Source organism: Perca fluviatilis, chromosome 23 (genome assembly GCF_010015445.1).
Source record: "Perca fluviatilis chromosome 23, GENO_Pfluv_1.0, whole genome shotgun sequence".
In the NCBI taxonomy this organism is placed as follows: domain Eukaryota; kingdom Metazoa; phylum Chordata; class Actinopteri; order Perciformes; family Percidae; genus Perca; species Perca fluviatilis.
This window is the reverse complement of record NC_053134.1, coordinates 8226433-8250683: the sequence shown is the minus strand read 5'-3', so window position 1 is coordinate 8250683 and position 24251 is coordinate 8226433. Positions and strand designations below refer to the sequence as shown.

The following is a 24251-nucleotide window of genomic DNA, read 5'->3' as shown; positions in this document are numbered from 1 at the left end:
CTGCCCAATCAAATAAATAAAAGCCTTTAGGACTTGTTGAAGATAAAAAAGTTAAAACCATGCTTATGTTTTAGTACAATATACTTTTAGGTAAAAAATGTAACTTAAAAAATGTAAACTGTTGTGTGACTGAGTGAAGGAATGTTTCAATACTGATTAAGCCTAATCAGCATTTGTCTGGCTCACACCTTCTCAAGCTTCTAAAGAATTGATTAGGTCATGTCTGTTATTTAGCATGAATGTAGATGCTCTAGAAGACTTATTGTTTAAACAACTTGTGGGGAGCCACTCCCTGCGGGGCCAGACTGGGTTAGAACAAAGGAAATGCATATCTCTGTAGAACAGACACTACCATGATAAACAACCTTAGTCTGTGACCTGAAATTCAGAGGTGTGTCCTTATCCTGAGAGAACAGAAATATAATTCGGATCCTGAGATGATCCCAGCGCTGCAACTGTGACCCCGCATGGGGAAGCATGTTCGCAGACCGCTGTTTTACTGTGTAATTGTTTGTCATGTCACATGGCTGTTTTTATGGGACTCCACAAGGAAAAGCATTGATTCAGTCCGCTGTCAGCTGCAGTGTATCATTTGTTTTTGTCATGTCGTTTTCATCGTGTTGTTCATTAAACCTTTTGCTTAACTTTCAATTCGACCCCAGCCTCTCCTTCCTCCTCAGAAATCAAACGAACACGTCTAATTTAGTTTCTTAACAGACTTGCAGCATAAATCTAACGCACCTGACCCTTCCTGATGAGGTGTTTTTAACCAGCTGGTTTATTTTCTCAGTCATGTATTTTTTTTCTTTCGGTTTGTTAATTGAGTTAGAAACACTTGCTGCTACCACTGCTGCTTATGTGCCATTAAATAAGCAAGTCTAACTACCAAAAGTCTGAACGTGTCGCTTCGGGACTTTCTAGAAGAAGTAATAGGACTCCCTGCTGCCGCTAACAGTTATAGCTAGCTAGCTACTTCACCGCTTCGCAGATTAGCGATACTTTAAACTAACGTCGTCAATTGTCATGGCTCCACAATTCGACCCAGAAGCCGGAGTTTTCCTGTCCTGCTGTTACGGATTCCCAATAATACCCCCAAAGGATTTATTAGGATACCAAGCGCTTCACAACACCAAGGTAAGAATATGCTGCCGGTGCTAACAGTTAGCTACAGTAACTAGCATAAATCGAGTTAATGGCAGTCTAAAAATACTGCATTACGAGTAGGCCTAAAAGTCCTAAATGTTACAAGTAAAAGTATATTACTATTACCAGAACATTTTACCTAAAGTATCAAAAGTAAAAGGAGCCTACTTATTATGCAGAATGGGTTCCTTCAAAATGTAATATTATATAATGGGCTGTTAAATTATTCAATTTTTTTTTTTATCACTAAGACATGTAAGAGCATTTTAATGTTGCAGTTTAGCATCCTCGAATGCATTCGTTTTACCACGTTTTGCTCTATGCTTTAAACGGGTTTTGCTGCAGGTTGTTGCCTTGTTTTGGTGTTTTCTGTTGGCTTACTGTAAAACTGTGATATTGCATTTCCTGTAAAACTAGACACGGCCATTTTTTTCATATGCTTCATACAGTGTAAGCACATTTACATAATCCCCATACTCAACCCCATTCTGTATGCACATATTGTTAGAGAAATGAGTTGTCAAGTAAATAGATTTATGTGTGAAGTTATACCTGAGCTTCTGCTCTACAGTACACTGCTGCTGCACTCATTGCAGAGTCATATCTCTACCTCAGAATCCACCTGTAGGCTCCTAACTCCCCTGTGTTGAAGTTCATTATCACACTCCCACATCTGTTCTGTGCTGCACTTGGTGTTTGCTTGTTGGGAGTGACACTTAAATATCAACTGTATATTCTGCATTCACAAAAAATAACCTGCTACCCATGAATTGGCTGACTGAGCTGTGCTATTGTAGTTTGTTCATCTAAAACCTAAAACCCCCAGAGTTTGAGTTGCTGCTGTGATTGTGTTAGACCACAGAGAAACAAACCTCTAACTATTGATTTGACTCAGCGGTATTCATTCTTTCTTACAGCACATCAGCCTTTCTTTGCACAAACACAGATGACCTCGCCTCGTCTGTGCTTTTACTATCTTTTCTTCAATTTTCTTTCTCAGCTGAGATATGGGCGTTATTCTCTCCAAAGTACATCTCCCCAAACACTTCTCACCGGTCCTATACATTGGCATTTACCAGAATCACTGCTTTTCAAAAACACATTTAAAATGTTGGTATCAGGACTTTGGTATGCACTTATGTGGGAGGTTGTCTGATTGAACTGCTATTTCTTTATAGACAGAGAGACAATCAAATGAAAAGAGAACATTTGGAATTGATGACATCTCTGTGTACCCAAAACACTTTTACTGTCCCTAATTAAAAAGTCTGTAATTGAGAGGCATAATGGGATATTTGCTGCTAATTTAGTTCTATATTTGCAACTGGAGCAATTGGTGTTTGAAGATATTGTAGCTCTTCGTGAACTGCCTGGGATCCCTAAATATAAAAAAGCGTGTATTTACCAGTTGTTGGAAATGTAGAACAGCTACTAGATGGCATATTACCAAAATTGGAAAACCACCAATGGCCTACGGACGTAAGCATTCTCATAAGCCTTTAAATGTGCTTAGTACATGGAGTAGCATTTTATTTCTGGGCTGTTTTTATAATGTGCTGATGTACATTGCTGTACTAATGGTTGTTTTCAGGGTTTGGCAGTTCTCTCAATGTACTCCCGTGACGTTATGTCCATTTTCTGCAGCTGGTGCAGCCTGAATTGGTCACGTTATCATGAGAAAAGTGCTTCAGCAGGAAGCAGCATTAAGCTCACACAGCCGATGTGTTGGGCTGGACAAAGAGATGGAGTGCTTCACTCTGTTTCGAGGAGGCCGGAGATTCTCAAGTGTACTTCCATTACTTTTAATCGTGTTAAACAGCCAGTGGATTGCAGTGCATGCTGGGAGATGTGTCTATAGGATCCAAGGAGTGAAATCTGTAGGTTAAGCTCAGCTTGGAATGTACAGACATGGAGACTCAGCTATATTGGGTCGTACAATGGCACCTAGCTGCAGGCACAGGACAGCAAGAACACATTTGCATTTGCCTCAGTGGGGCCTCATCTGCTTTTCAAATGATAAGCCTCTCTCAGCCTCTCTTACCACGTGTGAATGGAGGCTGTAAACAGGCAGAGACGTGCCAAATTAATAGACCTTCTTTCATCTTTTCTACAACTTAACTGATCTAACACTGAAACAACAGCCGTTTGATTTGCACTTGAGTGAGGAAAATGTGGCAGCGGGGAAAGCCACTCGACCATGGGCTCCACTCAGTATGCACGTCCAGCTGACAGGCTGATGAGCCGCAATCAGCCCTCCTGCTCTGACTGTTCCATGCATGTGCTATGCATTTCCAGTCGTATTCCTATTCTTTAATACAAAAAGTCCCAAATGTCACGGACAGTTGCATGTAGCAGTGTAAAACGGAGCAGCACATAATGGTCAGGAATGGTTACCCACTTTGTGTCCTTTAGCTGCTTACTTGTTAGAATAAGATTTTTCTCAAGGTCATTTTAAATTATTTTGAAATCTAACAATGTGTGTCAGGATGACCACATCATGGTGTTGATTATGGGCCACCAGATGACACGTTCATGCCCTTCACCAGTTTCCATAGGCTGCCTCGCCAAACTGTTAATGACATTTTATAACCTGAGAGCTTCTGGGTTCATTTTACACCCGTTCATATTTTGGATGTACTAAATACATTTTTTTAACACAAGGATTGAGAGCTCTGATCTGTTGGAAAATGAGACATGCCTGTTATTTCAGTAGTAAATGACTACCAGAGCTGCTGAAGCTGTTGTTCTCCTAAAAGCCTAACAGACATAATACGCAAAGTAAAATTGCCTTGGTAATGTCCCCTCTAATTTAAAGCAGGAGGGGAAGATTGTTTGTTTGTACATGTAGTTAACAGAAAATGCAATTTCATGAGATTCAAGAATGGGGAACTACTCTTACCATATCCATCTTGTGATTCAATGCGTTATACGGGAAGTGGACAAAATGACGTGCACCTTACAATCTAATGCAGTCAAAAACTACAGCCTTCCATGTGTACTATATTTATGAAAATGGAACATATTGGACAATTTTGGTGAGTCTGTTGATTATTTTTAGTGCTGTACATTGGTGTTACTGTACTATTAGGGCCCAAGATCATCAAATCGGATTTGACTATTCGTCATAACCTACAGACCGATTGGCAATCAGAAAATCCATCGGCATGAGTTTTAGGGATGATTTCAACCACATTAACATAGTCAAATGTGGTCAAATGCGGCCCGCCACAGTTTTATAATGTACTGGAGTAGTTTGCCCGGGGGATTCAACTCATCAGGGACGGCCTCTTGGTGCGAGAGGATCCCCCTTGTCTTTCGGCATTTCCTCTGTGGCGGTGTGCGCGACCGGCTCTAGTGCAGCTTGACAAGGCTCAGGATGAAGGTGGCTCACGGCTCCGTCCGTAAGCTTTACAGCACCTCGCCGCTTCCCGGGGCCGTGGACTCCATGTTTACTGTGCCCTCCCTCCCTGCGGGCAGCTGTCAACCGAGGCGGACTCTCTTCATTGCGCCAGGAGTCTTCGGCGATGTCAGCAAACCACCCGACCCATCTTGAACTGTCTTGTTTACCATTCTTTGTGGGTGTGACTTTTTATTAATCTATAGACCACCCATAGGAAACACTGTTGCGCGCTTGCCTCAGAGAATATAAAAATATAATGTAATGCACACTGATTGGCTAAAACAAAAAAGAAGGGCTCGGAGGGTCACTGACGAGTGATTCACCTCCATCGACTTTCAGGGGGCCGCCCTACGCATGTACTACTATATTGAATGATTTTACCAGGTGGTTTTGTTATTTTATCCACCTAAATATAAAGCATACAATACCTATCTAGCAAACTCTCACTGGCCTGTTGGCTTGTCAGTTAAAAACTCGACAGGATTATGCAATGAAACTTTCTATACACATTTCTGCTATTGCTAATTTTTCTGAATATTGCCTCCAGTATCTTTATACTTCAAAGATGGCCTCTTTCAATCCTTCATGTTTCCATTGGGAAAGTAAACACTGTAGTATTAGAAAACAGAAATCCCATATCACCATAAGAACACCATATGAAACTGAAACTAACTTTTAACTCTACTTCCAACCGGCCAATCACGGCTTAATTCATCAGGATGTCCACTGAAGTCGCACAGCCCACAGGCAAAGCAGAGCAACGTCTCGGCAAAGCAATGTCTGGATTTAATTTTAATTACATGAGCTTGTTTGACTGTGGAAACGCGAGAGATGGCTAGCTTGACTGTAGTCAGAAATATGCACTAGTCAAAAACACAGGACCTTCTTCCTGTATTTACTTCCCACCCCAGACACAACTGGCCAATAAGCGGCGTGAAGGTTTTCTCCCATGGCTTGTAGTGATGCATTTTGGTTCACTTGGATTTTTCTGTGTAAAAAGAAACTGAGCCAAGGGAAAAACACAGTTTATGAACTCATTGACTGATTCCAACCAGAGAAGACAAACTGAAAATGCCCTTAAGTGCTGCACTTCAGTCTGCAGTCTTGCACAGTGCTAAAGACCGTAGCGCAGAAGCATCTGTGGAAGAAGCTTAAGGCTGACATGATGCCTGACCTCCCATTTTCTTTCTCCTGCTGTTGTGACACTCTGTCAAAAAACTTTAAAGAAAAGAAAGTTTAAGATTACAGCCTTTTAACAGAATGATGGCTCTTCCTCTTGGTCTAACTTTTTGTAAGCGGGTCCACCTCCTTTTCATTTTCCTCCACTTTTTGAAACCATCAAGGCAAACTATTTTTGATGGGGGAGTTGGGACCAGTGGGTCTGTTGACCCAGACTGATAACCGCGGATGATCGGAGATGAAAATTACAGTGCAGAACCACCAGCCGTATCAAGCAAGATGGCATGACAAAACCCTCCCTTCTTCAGAAAGTGGTGGGGAATAGTACCTAAATGAGCACATTTCAGTAATGATAGAAGTCTCTGTGTGTTATGTAATGAGCTAAATTATTGCCCAGGAAAATTATAGGCTGTCAGTCGCTCCTGTCATCTCTACTTAACCATCCTGTGATTAATTGTTCTGGCATTGAGAATAGCTCTGCTCCCTACAGGTGTGGATGGATCTGCTTTGCAATAAAGCTGTTTATTCTTCAGGGGAAGTAGTTTTGCTCCGGTTTATTTAGAACACAGGTGGTAATCAAAACATTAATTGCAGAGTGATACTTCATAATTACACTACCTCCTTTGGACCGGTGCTTCAAATGGCTAGTATTTCTTTATGTTAATAGTCTCTTAACTTTCAGAATAAATTAAAAGTTATAGAAGAGATTCCAGCAATACTAGTGGGAATAATTCCCATTAAATAAGAAGTTTTCAGTGTTGTGACTTTTGCATACATTTGGTACCTAAACATGTACCTTGAGCAAGGCACCGAATCGCTCAGGGCGCCTGTTCAGCAGTTGCAGCCCACTTGTGTGTGTGTGTGTGTGTGTGTGTGTGTGTGTGTGTGTGTGTGTGTGTGTGTGTGTGTGTGTGTGTGTGTGTGTGTGTGTGTGTGTGTGTGTGTGTGTGTGTGTGTGTGTGTGTGTGTGTGTGTGTGTGTAAAATAACAACAGAGTGTAAATTGTAATCTCCCCCATTGGGAATCAATAAAGAGTATAGTAAATACTGGTTGTTGCAGTTTGACGCGGTGCAATTACACAGTTCAAAGAACTGCTGGGAGTGGGACAACATTATGACTGAATGAGCCATTGTGCATTTATAAAAACATTTTTCATTGCAGACCATCAAAATGATATTGATATCTGTTGCAAATATTGCTGTTATTATTAAGGAGATGTTTCTCAATAGGTCCTGATATCCACAGGATGCTAGCTCCTTTGTGCCAGGCTGGGATCTGTGGAACTGTAACATGTTGTACCAGTAGCCTACAGCTGTGAGACTCCACTTGCACTGACATCACGTGACAGCCTGACTAAAAATAACCCTCTCTCCAACACATGATGAGGATGATACCGGGACTAAGAATAGGCCCGCTGGAGGGAAACGACATGATAGTAAATCATCAGTGAAGCAGCGGCTGCAGTGCAACAGAGAGAGGGTTTAATAATTTGGCCTTGAAACCATACGATATCAGCGAAGCCTGTGACAGAATAATTTGCTCGATGCAGCTATTGCTAGGTATCTGTCAGGTGTGCATGCTGCTAATTGACTTGAGGACAGATCGGTAGAAAATGAATCTAGCTGTAACCTTGGAGGGCTGAGTAAACAAAGGCGGCTCACACAGTGACTTTGGCATTTTTGGTGTTGCTATATGTAACTTTCACTTTGTGTTGATTTCAGCGGCCCCTTTGGACAAAAGCGCTAGTATTGTTACCACACCTGCTGTAGTAAAGGTCTAGGAGTTATGGGGAGGTCATACAGTTGCGATAAACGTTTTGCTCAGACAGAAAATCATTCATTTACAATAAGAGAATAGAGGGTGGTGGTGGCGCAGTGGATATGACACATGCCTTTGGTGTGGGAGACCTGGGTTCAATTCCCACTGCGATACATCAACCAATGTGTCCCTGAGCAAGACACTTAACCCCTAGTTGCTCCAGAGGCGTGCAACCTCTGACATATATAGCAATTGTAAGTCTCTTTGGATAAAAGCGTCAGTTAAATGACATGTAGTGAATAGCTTACAGATGCATCGTTGCATTTCAAGTGCATACGGTAACTTGGCCTACTTTGGATGTATCATGCGCTTAAACGGGTAATGTTATCACTGTCACTGTGTTACGAGCCAAAGCATTAAGAGTTTTTTTTTTTTTTTTTTTGTAGCAATCAACGTAATAATAACTTGGATTAATATAGCGCATTTCATGAAACCCAAGGACGCTTTACACAGGTACAGGGGGACAAGGGAAAAGAAAAAAGTAGACCAACATGGACAAAAATGAATAAAACGCCCGCGCTAAATAGAAGGGGGACGTAATTTAATGTGGGCTACTGGCGTACAACCACATAACGCGGACTAAAGTTATTTTATGAATGAAATAGACATAACTTACCTGAGGGCCAATTCCGGTTCGGTTTTCAATCATTTACAATCCCGTAATTGTCATCTGTTGAAAGCCCGACCAAGTGTGACTCTGGGTTTGCCCGTCATCTTTCACTTTCCCTTTTTAGCTTTTAGTTGTTCTTCGTTTAATTTACTTCTTTTCTGTAATGGCCCTGCCCCAGTATCTGCCATAACTGCAACAGATAACTTCTAAAATAAAATTAAAATACAATTAGGCTTATATAAAGAAATCTCCTGCTACCTTTTTACCTGCATACTCACTAACCCAGACAAAATCTGTGACCCGTCAGAATGTGTGCTCTGTAGCGCTGTCTACCTGCCGTAAATCATTTTGTGACATTGCAGGAAAAATCGGACCCGGGCAAAGACTTTAAAATTGACATCCACCGAGCCAAAATGCTTATGTTATCGTTAGTTAACTCGTTCTGGTTTCCTAACTGCGTCGCGAGTTATAGGAGCTTAGCTGGGAGCTTCATGGAGACAGCTAAAGGTTAGCTGCCCTACAGCTGTCAGTTAGCTTTGACTTCATATATTACCTTCTAACAGCTGTATTCTCAGTAACATGACCACTACTATTACTTAGTTTATGACAAATCGTTTCGGCTGTGTTTTCTAACATGATGTCATTGCTAACTGAGCACCTTTGCAACAGAGCCGCTTCACTACACTTGTTTCATTACAGAGTTCTCTGTTCATTTGTGTTTGTCGCTGTGTGCGTGGTGGAATATAATGTAAACGGAGAGCGGCGTGCCAGAAATGCGATGCGCCTTGACGTAGGTCCCCTTCAAGGGCCGGCTGATGTTGGAAGTCCCTCTAGACGATAGAATGTGTAACAACAACCACATGCTTATAGTGGCATTGACAATGCATAAGCCTGAGTAGTGTAGTACATATTAATAACAGGCTGCATATGAGCATTAAATATTCAAATATAAAAAAAAAATGAAGAGATTCAAATGGTATTATAGAGGAAGAATGACAGCTCTAATTGACAATAATATAGTATGATATATGAGATTGCATCTTTGTAAGACTTAAGGACCACCATTTTTCTTCAGAAATGTGTCATTTGATAATGACACTGCCCACATTATTTCCTGTATGGGCAGAATTTGTTGCCCTTGGGTGAGCAGAGAAAAAATCTCATGTATCAAGGGTTATTTCACATGGGATTGAACCAAAGTGTAGCATATCAGTGTATCCAACAGGCAGGCTATATATTACCTTTAAGGCACTTTATGTGGAGTTCGCTGCCCTGTCACTTGGAGGCAGACAGGCAGCCATCTTGGCTCCTATAAGTAGACGATATGCCCTCAGGCAAACATGCTAGCCCCATTTATCACCACCTGAAAACGACTGGGCTGACAGACCGGTCAATGTATGATCAAAGGTTTATCATGTGTCAAGTGGAGGCGTCGGTGCATGGCTGGTCCAAACATCTCAGGGGTAAGTCTGGTGATAAGGCCTGTTGGAGGTCTGGATTCACTGATAAGAGGAAGTGGCTCACCTTCTACTTAAATGACCCCTGAGAGGATCAGGGCTGCTGCGCTGCGGGACATTTCCTCATAGCTGTGTTTACGTTGAGCTGATTTTGTTCGAACATATATTTTTGTAAGTGGAGGATTTGATTTGCAGACATATGGCGTTTCTCAGTCTGTGTTCTTCTATCGACTTGTGTTCTTGTGTCCCTGTGAAACGTCATCTCGTGTACTGTCCCAATACACAAGTTCACATTTCACCAAGAACCGTTAAGATTACCGGAGATGTTGTTGACACGCCCATTTTACCGAGGATGCAGTGGTTGGTAACTTATATGAACTTGGCAGCAACCGTATCCCCACATTCATTTCGGCATTCAACGAGGGTCGGGTTTCCGGTACGCAGAAAGACCATTAACGGGACAATTTTAACAATTTTTCATCACTAAATTCACTTCTGAGAACTTTTTAGGCGAGAAATTAACTGTTTAGATTTCGAATATAGGTAGTCTTGCGAAAATCGTTGTCGAATTGACAATTTGCTTCAAAGTTTTCGAAGTTAAGCAACACCATAAAGTGATGCGACAGCCAGCTAGCGCCTGCCAGGGCCGCTACCTCATTACTTGGACAGTCACGCTCTGAGACCCCGCTGTAAGATGGAGGTCTCTCAGACCGGTCTCGTAAATAAGAGGCTTTTATTTCGCCGTTGACGGATTGTTGTTTAAATATCACAACACATGTCCATCATAAGATTAACGGGAACCTGTGGTTAACTGCTTTTTCGGCGTTAAACTCCATAAGCGGCCATCACACACACACACACACACACACACACACACACACACACACACACACACACACACACACACACACACACACACACACACACACACACACACACACACACACACACACACACACGACCACAGCGCAACAGGCAGAGGCGGGGGAGAGAGAGATACCCGTTTCTCTTCGGGAGACTTGTTTAAATTATGACATTGGTTATATTAGATTTAGTATTTAGTTCATACTTTTTTTGGTGTATTTGTTTTCTGATTTATTAGAAGTTGAGTTTCAGTCTGTATGATAAATGAACAGTTGTAAATAAAGTGGTAATACATGCTATGGCATGTTATGTAGACTAAATTATAAACCTTTTATAATTTTAATTGCTAATTTCCATCTCTTGTCCCTGGGCATATACAGTGCACTACAATAACATAGAAATGATAATTCCACATAACACTAATAGGGACACCTAAGACATGCCAATGAGTAGGCCTACTGCTTTTTTTTTTATTTAAACTGACTTAAACTAATACACTAATAATAGTAGGGATTGCGTTACACTCTTTTGAATAAGTTAGGTGTGTTTGACCTAAACCATAAACAATAAAATTAAAGATCAATAAGTTTTATTTTTCAATATTATTGCAATAGTTGTAACATTGTGAGGTTTTCTTGTCCCGGAGATTGTTTAAATACAAAGTGGTTATATTGTTGTGGTTTTTATTTCTAGCTTTTTATTTCTACTGCAGGTAGCCTCTCAAGAACGCATCGTCTCAAACTGTTAACAGCGTTTTCTGTGCTTCTGAACTTGCGAGTCAATTCTTCCAAGAACAACCAGCAAGAACGTTCTCCCCAAGAACACAAGTCCGTTCTTTGCATTCTTGAGATTGAGAAACAGCCATTGTCTCAGTATGTTTTATCTTTAAAGCTTCTTGATAACATAAGCATGCACGACTGCTTGTCATTAAAAATAGCCACCAATAAGGATCCCTGCTCCTCTGTGACAGACAAGATATTATTGTAGTCAGTGATGTGCTTAATGTATTTAGAGAATTACCTCACCATGTCTCAGCTTAAAACTAATCTCCAGAACTCAATTTTGCCATCACAATAGAAACCATTAGCAAGCTCAGTGATGGGAAAACATTACAGGAGTTTTACCCCCTTAGGATTCTTGGCTTACTTAAGTGCCAAAACTGCTGTCTTAGTCAGTTTATAAACATTATATAACTTCACTTTTTTTTATAAAATTAATTTAATAAATTTAATTAAATTAATTTTTGCCGTGGATCTAACAATTATGTATTTTCATTCTGTACCAATTAAGTTGTCATACAGACTTCTAGAAAGATTGAGTGACAATCCTGTATTCCACTGAGGCTTTCTCACTTTTTGTCTGTCGATTAAAAAATTCCCAAGTTGGCTAAAAACAAAACAATGCAGACAAAGATGGGGGGGGGATAGTCCTGTGAAGAGGTGGATTAGGAAATCAACGAAGCCATGGAACACTGCAGCGTCATTGACCTATTGCAAAGCACAGGCCACAGCCACTGTGGAAGCAGAGAAGAGGTGACAAATTCCACTGGGACTACTGCCAAGCCACATCTGATTGCCTTTAAAAGCAGAGCCTAATTTACTGGGAACTAAGTAACTGACGACCTCTGACAGTAATCATTCACAGGAGAGGAGGTGAATAGTGGCGAAGACAGTAAGCAGCACTATCGATTTCCTTTTCACCTCAAATAATTGTGATGACTTAAAATGGCTTTACAAAATCCAAAGACCTGGCTGTGAGTACGAACAGACTTGTTTCTCCTAATGCAGTTTTTCCGCTGCTTCAGAATTTGATGAATTTAGTCTTTATCAGACCTGAAAATTAGAAAAGAATTCGCTAGCTAGTGGTCACTCCCCGCCGCTGGAGGACTACTTTGCCAGGAGGAGAGAGCTGGGGGCAGTCCGAGATCAGCAAACTTTCTGTTAACTGTTAACTCTAACCCATTACCCCCCCGAAAAAGTCCTGGAGGAAACGCTGGGATGCGAAGAACAACTTCACAAAGTAACAGGTTCCACATCATTGAGTGTTGTGGAGGAAGTTATTGATCTCCCTTGCTGCTGTGATTGAGAATCATAGAAGGTGTGATTAAAAATGTTCCATAAGAAAGCTTTGTCATTCAATATTGACTCTGAGCCCAATGGTCCTCTAATTGCCATCTTTTCCATGACTATGTGGTTGGAGGGTTTAAGTGATGGCAGGGTAGGTAAAATCAATATGGGAAGATTAGACCATCTAACAGTATACAAATCATGCTTACTCGCTTTAGAAATCTGGTAAATTGGCAGAGACAGACTTATTTATTATTTATTCACTAATTTTTTCAGAGGAGGTGTAGGGCTGCACGATATGAGGAAAATATGCGTTGTGCAAATATCGCAATAAGTATTACTTGCATGTTGAGCATTTACACTGTGACTCATCCTGCTGATTGCTGATGTGACTTAATATGCAACAGCATTGACGAGTCGATGGCCGTTACTAATGCATGACATTTTCTCCAGAGTATGACTACAGTCGGGGATCTCTCAGGCGGAGTTCATTAGCTGAACGTAGCGGTAGTTGTTTTACCCAGCCCTGGTGGACAATACCATCTTTTCTTTGCAATGAAATTTTGAGAGGTGTAATTTTTGGGGGGAGCTTGCTCATTTTTATGCAGACTCATTTGGCACCCTTGAGTCTTGTCACCTCTATTTGACACCCATTTCGTCTGCTCTTACCCGCTCTTGAGCATCATCATCTGCAGCGGGTCTAGCCTTGTCATCTGGCCGTTAACAATCAGGCGAGCTGACATGCACCCACCATTTACCCATCAGGCTTTTCTCTACATACACATGCATGATTTGGAAAAAAAGGTGCTGCTTTGAAGCTTGATCTACATGCATAACCACATCCTCCATCCTCACCTCAGGCGGAGAGTGGGTGAGGGGAGAATGGGCGAGGTAGATGCAAGGATGACACAGTGGTGCATGAGTGTCACATCATCCATCAGTCTGTCACAGGCTGTCTCCCAGAGACACTGTCGATCTGTAAACAAGAGAGCGAGAAACACCAGAGGCCTGTACTACGAAACAGGATTTGGCATTAGCGAGCTAACTTCAGGTTCAACCCAGGATTTTCTGTATCACGAAGTTGGATTATTAGTTGTTATCGGGTTAAATCGCTGTGGTAACTCATGCTGAACGCCTAACCTGGTCGGGAGCAGGTTAAGTTGGAGAGAGAGAGAGAGACCGACCGACCATGCGCACATCGGTTTAATTATGTTTTTATATTTCTTTTTATTTGCTCTCACGATCGCTTCCCACTGCCAGGGTTGCAACTGAAATAATAGGCTAAAGCAACGACAGTTTATGGAAAGCACAAGTGTAATTATGGTCAGATCTTCATCCTGACTGATGGGGAAGTGATATTGGAGTTGTGATTTAAACATCTACAGTGTTTGCTATTTTTTTTTGCCAGCTTTCCTTCCTGTTTTAGGAAGCAGCGACTGTATTGCGTTTTTCCTGTAAAACGGAGTCTGTTTCTCATATTTATGTAGAATTATAATTTGCTCTTCTTATATATAACATGCGGCTCTGGTAGATGTTTGCGATTGGTCGTGGTGCGCAAACACAGTCTCTTTTATGTGAACGCGCGTGCCGCTGGATTGGGAAACCCTGGGTTGACTGAACTAGTTGATAACCAGCGTCGTGATACAGCTTATGCAGGACCGCGGTTGTTAGGTTAGGTGAAGCCGGATAACTGAAGGAGATCCAGGGCTGGTTGATCTTGCTTCGTAGTACAGGCCTCAGGCTTCCTGGGGCAGCATGCGCACGTCATGAATCGCGCACTGGCTGATTTGACCAAAGCAGGGTTTTGATTGACAGCTAGGGGTGGATGACTAATGCTTCCCTAAGAATACTGCTTATGAGAAACTGGCCGTGTTGGAAGCATGTAAACAATCAATGGCCTTTGTGACATTTTCTTTTTAATGAGGGAATGAATCGACTGGGAGAAACTGACAACAGGAGTTTTTCCTAGAGCCAGACCGATATATCCGTAGGCCGATATTATCAGCCGATATTAGACATTTTCCAAACTATCGGTATTGGTATTTATAATGGCCGATAAATGAATATTTAAAAAATAAAATAAAAACTGACAACACACCCTTCAATGTTATGAGTGTTGGCGTTGCATAGTTTGTCGACCAGAGGGCACTCTACAACATCCCTCTTGGCAACACTCTTTGATTTTTTTTATTTCTTTTTTGTGTTTTTGTTCAAAGGAAGTTTGATATCATAAGTTTGTATTTTTATACATTTTATTTATCAGAACTTTAATATATTTTGATGTCCCTCTGTTCTGTTGTGACAAAACAAACAAGTTAATTTTTAAACTGCATTATTATATTATTTTAGTGAGGACTCATTAAAATAAATCACTCACTAAAATAAATCCCTAATAATTTTAGTGAGGACTAACTACAAATAACTATTGTTAGGGAAATCTGTTTATGTGTTTCTGGATTTATTTTTTTATATATATATATCGGCCAATATATATCGCGGCGTACACTTAATTCTACAATGTCGGTTTTTCTCAAGATAACTATTATTGATAACGAAGAAATGACACTAGTGTGATGGATTTCTATTGATTGGCGCCTATTAGGTCTGGGTACCGAACTTCACCACTTTTAGGCACTGACCAAATTGGTTTCATAGTATAGAGTATCGAAAAAGCCTTGTCATTCAATATAGGGCTGCAACTAACATATTTTTATTGTCAATTAATCTGGAGATTATTTTCTCGAATAATCAATTAATTGTTTGGTCTATAAAATATCAGAAAACTTGTGAAAATTATTGATCAGTGTTTTTCAAAGCCGAATATGAAGTCCTCAAATGTCTTGTTTTGTCCACAACTCAAATACATTTAGTTTACTGTCAGAGGAGTGAAGGAACTAGAAAATATTCACATTTAAGAAGTTGGAAGTACCTTTTCTCTTGATTAATCTATTGTCAAATAGTTGGCGATTTATTTAATAGTTGATAACTAATGGATTGATCGATTCATCTTTGCAGCTCTAATTCAATACCACATTTTAATACCTAAGGAGTAAATCTCGTCAGTGAGCCAATAAGCATGCAGCATGTTTTTACCAATGCTTGTGATTGGCTGTCTACACGTCGTAGAGCAGGGCTCCACACTAACTTTTTGCCTTGGTTGCACTGGTGCGCCTAACTTTTTTTATTTAGGTGCACCAGCACAAAATTTAGGTGCACTCAAATTTTTCCTCGCATCGCCGTAACGCTGAATGGCGATACACGATATATAGCTCTGTATTTTTTTACAAAGTGGGCTAAATGTTCAGTTTTAAGTCAAAGCCACTTTTCACAAGCTCTTTTATTAAAACAGATTGTGATTAAAATAAAATGCAAAGACAGGGTTATCTTTACCAGTTTGAAAATATACAGCTGCAACACATGTAAATGAAAGTTATCTAAAATAAATAGCCTGAGAAAGCTCCTTCATAAGCTTTCAACAACAATAACAGACTGATTAAAAGAGAGAGGACGCCCGGATAGCTCAGTTGGTAAATATAGAGGTTTGACTCCGACCTGCAGCCCTTTCCTATAGGACAGGCATGAAAACGGGTCAGGGGTGAAAAAGGTGAGAAGGATATTACCCCTCTAGGGGGGTCCGGGGGCATGCCCCCCCAGAAGAAAATCTTAAATATTCCATATTCTAAAGCATCAATCTGATGCATTTTAAGATGCATTTTTTTGCCAACCAACAGTGTAATATTTCAATATGCACTCATTAAAGTTAATTTGACTGGCAAAACAGTTAAAGTCCTTCTGACATTACACAATAATAAAAGTCATAATTTTTAAAGACTAAAAAGTTTTGGATACATTTGTACTTCTTCCAACCATATATTAAATAAAGAGTCAATGTGGATTTACATATGGCAATCATATCATAATCACAATCTACAAAGAATCATTGTGAAAACTAAAATGTACTGCTTTGGCCAGGTCATCATCAAAAAAGCAAATTAGTACATTCATGATTTTGTCCATGCTGATATTAGCTGCTTTATTTACATTTATTAAAAACGTGGCATTGTTTATCTTTTCATATAGCTAGACGTCTAGACTCTGGGACAAGGCCGTTATGTTTAAATACCTGCCATGCTGATTCCAAACAGACAGCTTTATCAAGGCAGTTTGGGCTTCAGATAGCTTTTACAAATCATGATCCGCTATGAACGTGCACACTCGTATTGTTTGTATCACGGTCGGTCAGTAAAGGAACAGTCGCAGTCTTAACGGTAGCGGTCGTTGCCGGTAACGTACTCGTATTACAGAGTGCACGGACCGAAGCTTTGTGACTAGCATCTAATGACTAGCAGCCCTGTCTTACCGCTGCCGGCGTCTTCCTTGAACATGCGCTGCAGAAGGTTGGTGGAACTCGTTTCATTGGTTGGTGGAAGTTCGATGATTGTTCAAAGCTATAGACAGTATGGTTAAATCCAGCGCATTAAAACAAATCCCATGTGGACTTTTTAATTTATTTATTTTTCTAAAATAGTCATACGGCACCAGGCCCGAGTACTAACACCCCCCCTCTCCCCCCTTAAACATTTTCTCATCAAATCTACACGATTCACGTAGGTCACCTATTTTGGTTTCAAAACGGCAAATTTCGCCGAAAGGTGAGTGATTTTCATGTCTGTACATGTTATCCCCCCCACTCTCTCTCCCTTTCATGTCTTCAGCTTTCCTATCAAAATAAAGGCCGAAATCTAAAAAAAAAAAAAAAAAAAAAGAACGACCGAAAGACAGGGGGAGTGTGATGGACTGAAGCGTATGCTAGGCTACTCAGAGAGTGACGGCTGGCTCATTAGCGGCGTTACACCAGTCTTGTGTAGGCTATGAAATGTCTGTATCGTCACTGCGCTGCATTTTTATGAACTATGATCCAGCATGCTCCGTCTTACACACTATTACTCAACGAACTGAAGTTAGTTTAATAATGTGTTTTTCGCCGTGGCGGCCGCAGTAACAGAGTTACCAGCGGAAACGCTGGTACCAATACAGGTTTCCCTCTCATACTTAACAATATACAGCTGTGTTAATAACAATTAAAACTGTAGACAAATGTCGGGAGTTTGGACCGGCGGCGCTGTGTCTCTCCATGTTGCAGGTGAGCCGGCCGGTGTGTGAGTGAATGGGGGCGGGGCTGCGCGGAGGAGAGATCCAAATCCAAACACAGGCACGGCTTTCCAGAAGGAATGGGTCATGTAACGCAACATTAAACCATATCGATATAAACAACATCGCTCCGTTAGTGGAGAGGCAGCGGATGCGAGGACATTAGGGGCACCGGTGCGACCTAGGAAAAATCTTAGTGCACCCTTACAAATTTTGGTCGCATTTGCGACCAAATTGGTCGCACTCTCGAGCCCTGTAGAGGCATGCAGGAAAAACACTCCAATACGCTGTGTGTGTGTATTTTTGAGAGGCTTGACTACAGTGTGCATCACATAGGTGTAAAGGATCTGGAAAAAAGTGAAATGTTAAAAATACAGTAATTTCATTTGTTAAAATGGATGTAAAAGGATTGTTCAGGAACTGGTATCGAATTCATGGTACTGGAAATATTTGAACGATACCCAGCCCTAGCACCTATGCTGTAGCTGCTGCCAGATCTCAGGTGTCTGTGAAGTAATTGGCTACTGATGGCCACAATAAAAACCATCCCAGCACCCTTTCATCACTCACTGAGCCAAGCAGTAATCGGTTATCTGCTGTGTGGTGGAAGATGGGGGAAGGGACTCAGTCCTTTATTGCCCCTCTAATTATTTTCCCCATCACATGATTAATATTGTCACTTTGATTTTGTTCGGAGCCCATTAGAAGACAGACTCTGTGACAGAGGACACTGCTTATACAGCGAGGGGTTAGTGATGTTTGTTGCCCAATCATTCCCGGTCCTCAGCGACACCTCTGTCCTCGAGGACGGGAGGACTCTGAGCCAGGCTTTTGGGGCTGGGCCTGGTGCCTGCCTGGTGGGGGCCTCTGGCTGGGACAGGGAGGGCCACGACTGGTGCCAAGCTATTTCTGAACAGGACCAGGGAGGATGCAGCTGATGTTCCTGTTGTTGACAGTGTTGGTGTGCCAGTGGAGCTCCTCCAGAGCCAATGAGCTCCTTCATATCAAGACAAACCACCATTAAGTAATGCCAGTAATCACTGTACAACCCATGGTCAGAGCCTTGGCTGGGGATAAGCAAGGACAAGAGGTTTTACTTTGGCAGGATTTTTTGTTTCGGGTAGACTAATACACTGAGGCCAGTATCAGGCTTTACACAAAAGTAAACATTGCTCCCTCAATACCGCTGTCTACTGAGGAAAAGCTTTAAACTGCCTCACTTTGCCTTAACAGCTGCTTAGCAACCTGGTTACATTACCATTGGTATTAATGCAAAGCGTTAATGGCTCATTGATCATGGCACAAACATTTGAAGTCATAGTAAGACATTAGTCAATTCAGCTTCAAAGTTCATTCTTGACCTTGGAAACAGCAGTTGAGAAAACAATCCCAAAATAAGGTCCATTTAGTAGCTGTTTAGGATCTTTTAGTCCTACCACATTAGCTTCATCAGCAAGTGGACTGTACCCAATTGTCATGGAATTGTAGATGCTCAAATGTCCATTTTGTTTTAGGAAATACATTATCCTCACTATTCACTTAATCTTACTCCAAATTATCATCATGTCATATGGACTAAAGCTTCAGAACCCGTACTACATCTACCTTATGGTAAAACAGTTTTTTCAGTTATCAGTGAAGACTGTTTTTGGTCATGTCCAGAATATGCTCACTTTGTTGTGAATGAAAATGTTTTGTTACCTTATTGATTGTAAGATTATTATAAAAACAAACAAAGCTATGCTGGAGAGAAGGGTGACCTTTTTAAGTGCTGGATAAAGAGATCTCCACAGGGTGCTACAGTATGTGACTCACCAGTGGAAACAGTCAGACTGTCTTTTCATGGTTTCTTTGGAGGTTTGACCAGACTGATTCCATAAAACAATGCTATGACAAGAAATAAATGCATTATACACCTTATGTTGGATTGATTTAAGCTAATATACAGTCATACTCAGTGTTACACTTTTTATCCAAGACTTGAATTTCAAAAGAAGTAAAAAAAGAAATTGTACAATCATTCCCTATTATCCATTCCAAATGTTTTTCAGGGCAAGATTTGGGCTTTGTGTCTTCATTTGGGCATCAGAAGTGTCGTTTACCATGCAGAGTAAATATTTAAATGCAATTTTCAATCCAAGTGCATACCTTTTTTTTATGTTAAGAGGTTCATATTCTGATTGATTGATTGATTGATTGATTGATTGATTGATTGATTGATTAGACAGTAACAGAAATAAATGCATAACAAGATGCCAACACAGTGACCTTGTACATTTATCAGAACTGTTGAGGATAACACAAAAAAGTTACAAACTTATTTCCATTGTGGTCCTCGTTATAGTCTGACAAAGATGTCCAGGCAAGCTACAGATGACTAAAAGGTACCTTATGTACACTCAACCACATCCAAATACAAAATAAATACAAATATACACTGTAATAATAAATATTCATTTAAGACTACATAAAAGATTGAATCTAATTAGCATTTAACAACCATTCACCACATGCTCGATTAAAACAACGATCTGACTGGCTTAACTTAATCTCAACTGGGAGTTTGTTCCATTCATTGCCGCCATGTACAAAAAAGTATTTTGCCCAGAACAGGTCTTAAATCTACATGGAACTATGTAGGGGTGGTACGGTTCATGAAAAACACCCGAACCGCTCGGTTCGCTAGTCTCGGTTCGGAGCATGTGTGTACCGCACGGTTCGTCAGTACACTGTTAATGTGCACTAACCTCTTACTGCCGTAGTGCCCACTTTCGACACCTATGTTAAAACACTTATTGGAAATGACGAGCGGGATGGGCATGACAAACGCAACCCATGGCAGCTGATTGGACGATTGCGTCACATGGGTCTGGCTGGTCCCAAATTTCAAAACACACTGTCATGGCGGCTCGTTCAGAATATGATCTCATATTGTACTAAAATAGTTAAACGAAACGTGTTTCTGAAAACATTTTAAGCGAGAAATGGGCCATGCAGTTGCTGAATCTGTCTTCATTTCAGATCGACAAAGGTCAGTTTAAAAGATTTTCGTCAGATTTTGAGAGACACCGAGCCGACCGCTCCTCAAGTGGAGTGGGGTGCCGCTGCAGGTCACGTCACGTCACCTGCAGAAATGTCAAGTGGGAGAGAGGCTGCCCAGAGCTGTAGGATGCGCCAGCGTCGTTTATAGTCTGGTGTGTGGGAACATTTTGGATTTCACGTTACCTATGATGAAATAAAACAATATAGAACTGCCACTGTGTACACGTTTTGTGCAACATGCATTCAATATGCTAATTTTAGCTATATGCTGAAGTATATTCTGGAGTGTTAAAGATTAAAAGAAAAAATAACAAGAACCGTACAGAAGCGAAAACCGTGACCCTAAAACCGTGATACGAACCGAACCGTGGGTTTTGTGAACCGTACCACCCCTAGAACTATGTCTGTGCTACTACCTCTGGTTGAGTAGCTATGAGAGTTTCTAATAAGCTTAAAATAATCTTTAAAATACCATGGCTCATTCTTATACAAGATCTTTCTTGTTAATCTTAGTTTCAACTGTCTCACCCTGTTTTCAACTGTCAGCCATTTTAATTTCTTAAAGTGATGGTTCGGAGTAGTTTCACCCTAGGGTCCTTTGCACCATGACCTCGAGCCAAACACCCCCCCCAGAAGCTTTTTTCACCTGGGTCGAACATTGGGAGCGTTAGCGTAGCGTAGCGTTATCAGCTTAATAGCTTAGCGCAGAGGCTAATGGATCCGAAGTGTCTCTTAACATTACCCAACTAATAATGCCCGAAATGATACCAAACGTCTACAGTAGTACAAATAGGTTATGCACTCATAAAACGATGGATTGTAAAATTTGTAAGTACACCAGAAGTTTATGTAAATAACACTTGCCTGCTGGCTTCTGCTCTCTGCTGCTGCTGCTGCTGCTGTTACTACCGGGCAGTAAGAGTGCTTAGGGACATCTACAAATTACAACACCGAAAAGAGATGCAACAAAAATATTTATTAATTTAATGATTAAATAAGGTAATGTCTCCAAACTTACCTCAATTATTACTTGTCTCCTGCTAGTTATACTACAGCACTTACTTTAAAAAATAAGTTAAATTAAAAATATTTTTGTTGCATCTCTTTTCGGTGTTGTAATTTGTAGATGTCCCTAAGCACTCGTCTTACAGCAGCAACAGCAGCGCAGAGAGCAGAAGCAGCAGCGAGCGAATTTACATAAACTTCTGGTGTACTTACAAACTTTCCAATCCATCGTTTTATGAGTGCATAACCTATATATACTAGTGTAGACCTTTGGTATCATTTCGGACGTATTAGTGGGGTAATGTTAAGAGAACACTCGGATCCATTAGCCTGCCGCTAAGCATCAGCGACTTCAACGTCTGGCATTAACTTTCCCCAATGTTAGACCCAGGTGAAAAAAGCTTCTGGGGGGGTGTTTGGCTCGAGGTCATGGTGCAAAGGACCCTAGGGTGAAATTACTCCGAACCATCACTTTAAGTTCAGAAGAGCCAATATGATCTCTATAGTTGAGATTTAAAATCAACCTGACTAATTTATTCTGTGCCATTTGAAGTTGAACTTTTATCCTCTTGGGTGTGCTACTGTACCATGTAGTACAGGCATAATCGAAGTGTGGCTGAATTAAAGCATTTGCCAACATTTTTAAAGTTTCTTTATTTAGAAACTGAGCCTTAAGAGCCAGAAATTTTATTCTTTGGTTCACCTTTTTGATAACCTTTTTGACTCATACTTTCTCAACTCACAGAACTGTCTAAATCACAGCCCAAATATTTAACACAATTTTTAGCTTCAATCTAGATACCACCCAAAGAAATTTTAAGCTCAGGAGTCCTACTCAACCTTATTTTAGAACCAAATAAAATAGATTCAGTTTTCCCCAAATGCAAAGACAGTTTGTTCTCTATCAGCCATTCACTTATATTTTGTAACCCATCACTTAAATAATTCTCAATAACTTTTATGTCCTTATTGGAGAACACCAAGGCTGAATCATCCACATAGAGAAAAAGATTACAATTGCAAACAGATTTCATATTGTTGATATACAAGAGAAACAACAATGGACCCAGGACACTACCCTGTGGCACCCCACACGTTATTTCTCTTGCCTCAGATAGTGCAGTTAATATCAACTCTTTGATGCCTTTCAGTCAAAAAAAAAAAAAATATATATATATATATATATATATATATATATATATATATATATTTTATCATCATCATATTATCTAGCTGTTAAAATATCTTAAAGTTATTGAACCAAGTAAACCTATGTTGACAGTATCATTTTGAGTTATATTTTAAGAAAATTATTTGCACTTCCATCCGTCTGTACCTGCTTATCATTTGCAGGGTCGTGGGGGACTTCACATATAGACATATCATGTCATCCGTGCGCTCTTTCCCCCATTTCCTGTCTCTCTTCAGCTGTTTTAAATAAAGGAAAACACCAAAAAAATATATATATATTTAAACTAGGGCTGGGCGAAAATCAGATATCACGATATTCTTGACCAAATACCTTGATATCGATATTGCGGCGATATTCTAGGGTTCACAATTGGTGCTTTAACAAAATATCTTCACACTTAGATTTTAGATAAATAATCATCAGTAATGTGGATATAATGATTAAGTGGGGAAAAAGCAAATAATAGAATAGCTAGAACAGTCTGGTAAGTTCAGAAAAGTACATCACTTTACTGTAATGCAGCCTTTAAAACCAGTAAAAGACAACACTTATGTCATATCACGATATTACGATATCCAAAATCTAAGATGGTATCTAGTCTCATATCACGATATCGATATATTGCCCAGCCCTATTTAAAACCCTTATGGCTCCTCCTGAGCAACACGTCCTGTGGACTGTTTTTATGTTTTCATGGGAAAACGCAAGACAGAGAGCTCTATTCATCCTGCAGCCTGTCGGTTTCTGTCTGACCTTTTTGAGTGCAGCTGGGCACTGCTTTTATTCAGTTCTCTTGTGCAGCCAATAGAAAACCTGGTTTGCTACCTGAGGCAGCTAAAAATGGCTTCATCGGCCACTTTCCATATTCATGAATCCCGTGTCACATGATCACTTTGCTGGAGTGTCTCAGCTGGTTTAATTTCCTCCTCTTAAAATTAAGCCTTTATATAAGATTGAGGGTTTAATGACAATTGTGATTAAATTAAAGTTCATCAATAATAATTAAACATAATAAATCAACCCATATGAACAGCTGAATTATACAACATCAGTAGTGTTAAATTACCCATTGGATATGATTTTGTGTATACTTGGAGTTGTAACCATTCCAAATTTTCCTGTACAATTAATTGTCTCAGAAGTAATTGTGATTAACAATATGTCTCTTTCAGTCAAATTTATTTGATTTACTTTTTTACACAAATCAAAGTTTTGAATGAATCCCAGGATACATCGTTTGGTTATATATCACTGTTATGTGACCCAGATAATGTAATAACACACATACACTGACTATGAAGTAAACCACGCCTCTTTATTATGA

General features: G+C 40.3%; 1 protein-coding gene across 1 annotated transcript in view; it reads left to right on the top strand.

Annotated features, from left to right (window-relative positions):
- The first annotated feature begins 814 nt into the window (after positions 1-814).
- The window catches only part of syt1a (synaptotagmin Ia), a 225276-nt gene continuing 201839 nt past the window's right edge, over positions 815-24251 (top strand). The window contains exon 1 of the mRNA XM_039792433.1: positions 815-1134. The gene's annotated coding sequence lies outside the window, so the exon portion shown is untranslated. The remainder of the gene's footprint in view (positions 1135-24251) is intronic.